The sequence below is a fragment of the Pongo abelii genome, chromosome 7 (assembly GCF_028885655.2).
Source record: "Pongo abelii isolate AG06213 chromosome 7, NHGRI_mPonAbe1-v2.0_pri, whole genome shotgun sequence".
In the NCBI taxonomy this organism is placed as follows: Eukaryota; Metazoa; Chordata; class Mammalia; order Primates; family Hominidae; genus Pongo; species Pongo abelii.
Window position 1 is genome coordinate 143,215,913 of NC_071992.2, and position 3,759 is coordinate 143,219,671.

The following is a 3,759-nucleotide window of genomic DNA, read 5'->3' on the forward strand; positions in this document are numbered from 1 at the left end:
AGAGCAGACAAGGCTTTTCTGTGGTCAGTCTTGTTCCTCTAGGAACAAGATTGTCCCTCTTGACTGTCACCAGTTGTCACATAAGGCCACCGGTTGTCACATACTTAATTCTTAACCATGCTGGACAGATTACAATTGCAAATTATTTAAAAAGTGTTTCACTCTGCTCAGAAGCCAGACCTATTGCTTAAAGCTACACACCCCAAATCTTCACAGACTTCCTGACTGCTTAGACCAGCTGTTAGAAAACTCCAACCTGTAGGCCAAATCTGGCCACTATCTGTTTTTGTAAATAAAGTTTTATGGGAAAACAGGCATAGACATTAATTTATGTATTGCCTATGGCTGCCTTTGTACAAAGTTGCAACAGATCATATGGCCTGAAAAACCGAAAATATTTACCATCTGGTCTTTTACATAAAAACTTTTCAACCCTTGGCCTAGATTGTTACTTGGGGCCCTCCCAGGGGCCATGGAGCATACATACACAACAAAGAAGTTCCATGAAGCCCTGTGATATATTCTACAAGGTCCCTCTCTACCCATAGCCTAGACTTTATTGATGAAATCTGAGCAACCTAATGACTATCTTTCTGAACCGTCTTGGTCATTTTGGAGGCTAATAACATTTTCATTAGATGAAGTGAATTTTACTTTAAGGATTTTGTTGAAGGGTCTATTATATGAAAGTGTATCCTAAGTCAAGTTGCATAAGACATGACAGCTTCTTTATTAAGCACTGGGTATCTCTTCTCCCCTCGCCCTTCTGCATTCTCACCTATTGTTAAATATGGTTAGTTTTGCCCTAAGTTTCATGGGTTGGTCACTTTCTTCCTGGATCCCTGAAAGCAGGCCTAGAATAGCTGGGCCAAGGGCTGAGGGCTGCTTCCAGAAGCAGATTCTTCTCCCTTCCATTTCTGTTGTTGTTGCCCAGCAACAATTTGAGAGGCCCCAGAGAGATTCTGAAGGCCTGAGGACTTGGCACAAAATGGTTTGTGAGCCATTATTGCGAATGATCCCTGAATTATATTTTTCATTGCACCTTTCAATTTCACATATGCTTGTATACTCACAAACTCCGGGGAAATTCAAATAATTTGCACAATAAGAAGAGACTTGGTGTATATATTCTTTGCCAAAGAGTTTTTACTGGGAGACAAGAACAAAGTATGACAAAAGGCTGTCATCACAATGTGTGTTTCTGTTGGGGGAATAATTTCAAAACTGCTTTTATAGAAAGACTGATCTGATGCTTAAGCCCATGAGGTTTGGAGCTAGAGCACCTGGCCTTGAAATAATACTACTGTCTACTTTATAGATTGTTGTGTCAATGAAATAAGAACCTTTGTTTTGTAGCTTAAGTCAGTACTCTAAGAAGGCTGTTATTGTTCATGGTGATGATAGTATTATGTCCAGAAGGATTAAATTAGGTCATTACACATGTGTTTTTATAGGTACACGAAGTCAGAAGGAGAATTTGGAAAGTGGTAAATTAATTGCGTCTATAGCCCCACTTACTGGCTTCTTGTTGTTCTTGACCTTATCCTGTAATTTGTAGTCTCTGCCCTCTGCCTTTGGACAGAGTTGTGCTTTTCCTTGATCACTAGGATGTTACCAAATGTGCCTCAAGTAGATGCTTACAAAGATCTTGAGTGTCTCTGCATCTCCTCTTGAGTGAGCTTGCTTGGATTTGGAAAATTGCCAACTACATGGAACCAAGCCTGGACTAGTGTGCTGGAGGATGAGACAAGGCATTGCTGAATTGGCACAGCCAAGGTCATCTAGCACCAGGCCACCCTCAAACATATGAGCTAGAAGGTCAGCCACAGTGAGCATAGCTGCCTACCTAACACTCAGCTGACCACAAATGTACGAGTGAGTCCAGTCAAGATCAACCAAACCTAGTCCAGATTAGCAGAACTTCCCAGATGATCTGTAAGTTCACGAGATGTAACACATGGTTGTTATTAAAGCCAGAACATTACAAAGTGATTTGATGAACAGCAATGTGTAACTAATATGAAAGCGTCTACAGTATCTATTTAGTACTAGTAAATGATTAATACAAGAAGAGAATTTAAATTTAAAATCTTGTGGGATTATTAGATGCTTTTCTTCCCTGTACAAATGGTCGTGGTCCAGAAGCCTAGAAATGAAAACCATGTTCAACTTAGTAATTGCTTCCTTTGCTATAAATACCAACTCAGTCCATAGAGATGGTTAACTAATAAATAAAGCAATGGCTAGTCACTTAAAACTGAGGATCTATTCTGAGTATTTCCCACTGATTACAGAAATGAAGTCTCCTGGAAAGGAGCACACCTAATTCAGGCTAAAAATAGTACAACTAAATATCTGGAAAATATTCAACCAAAAAAAAAAGTGGTTTTCTTCTTTTATAGACAACACTAATTTCCTGAATGCTTGTGTCAGCTTTTTGGTGACAAGAAAGGATGAATAAGACACTATTATGGTTTAAAGTGCTGCAAGAGAATTGTAAATTTACGAAGGTAGAAATGAAAAGCAGAAAGAGAAGATGATATAGGTGAGTGGGATGTTGTCATCAGCTTTGATGCTATGATGCTTTGTGGATGATTCAGCTCTGGATGATAGGTTTGAACAGTTCTGTACCTCCTTGGCAAAATTCTAGTGTTCTGAGCATCGGAAAATAAAAGCAGTAGAGAAAGAGCTGCAAGTGTTCTCCCACAGTAGACCTGCAGGAAAATCGTGAGGTGCAGATTGTTGGAGTTGGTAGACAACATGTGAAAGGAATCAGAATATGTTGTAGCAGTATACAAACATATGTCATTCATCCATTTATTCATGCAGTGCTATTATAAGATATAGTATGAGTCATAAGGGTGACATAAAGTTTTCATCTATCTGTCAATTTAGTTAAGATATTTATTGAGTTAGATAATATGCTAGACATGAGAGATACAAAAATGAAAAGGAACATGGTCTCTGTCTTACAGGAATTTACCAGCTAGACAGAAGAGACAGGGAAAGAAACTGGCATTGATCATACTGAACGCTATCATGAAGGAGGTTTGAGATACTGCTTTTTCCTGTCTGTGAAGTCCTGAGTCCATGGAAAGGCTGAGGGGAGAAACATCAGCAGCAGCATGGCAGCTCTATTAGTGATGGAAACTGGACTGGGAAATGCGATATCACCTCTGTCACCTAGAGGTTTTGCCAACAATATTTCGGCCTAGAATTCAGCCCAGCACATTCGATGTACTGTGCTTACCCAGCCTCTGGCAGAGTGGGACAGCTGAAGCTTCCTGGAAAGGAAGAAGCTCTTGTTACCCGGTGGAAAGCAGATCGCAATGGATACTTCCTACAGTCAGTCAAGCTTCTGAAGGTAGAGGATCAGGGAGGAGCTAAGAAAAGCAGCGGTCAAGATAAACTAAGCCCCTTATCCCCAACCCACAAATAAAATGCTTCAGTCTTTCTTCCATGGGAATGAAGTCAGGGATACTGAAAGAAACCAGATATGTTTCTCTCAGTGGTGTCTATAGAAAAAGGAAGTCAAAGAGAGATGAGGGTTCTTTCCTAAAATCTGAGATAACACAGCAGGAGGCCCTAACCTAACCTGGATTTGGGGATCAAAGAAAGTTTCACCAAGGTAAAAACACATTCTTCTGGCTCAGGAGGAGTTGTAGAGGTGAGAAAACAGTGAGTTAATGGGCTTCAGACAAGACAGTGATCAAGAATGGGTTCACAAAAGAGGCATTATCTAATAACAGTCTTGGTTGG

The 3,759-nt window shown here is 40.1% G+C and overlaps 1 long non-coding RNA gene across 2 annotated transcripts; it reads left to right on the plus strand.

The window, feature by feature from the left end:
- Positions 1-946: 946 nt before the first annotated feature.
- Positions 947-3,458, plus strand: LOC129047539 (uncharacterized). 2 transcript variants are annotated; one of them, XR_008509286.2, is made up of 3 exons: positions 947-991; positions 2,403-2,545; positions 2,976-3,458. It is a non-coding gene; the product is annotated as an uncharacterized LOC129047539 (long non-coding RNA). The 2 variants fall into 2 exon arrangements; XR_008509285.2 differs by lacking the exon at positions 2,403-2,545.
- Positions 3,459-3,759: the final 301 nt, after the last annotated feature.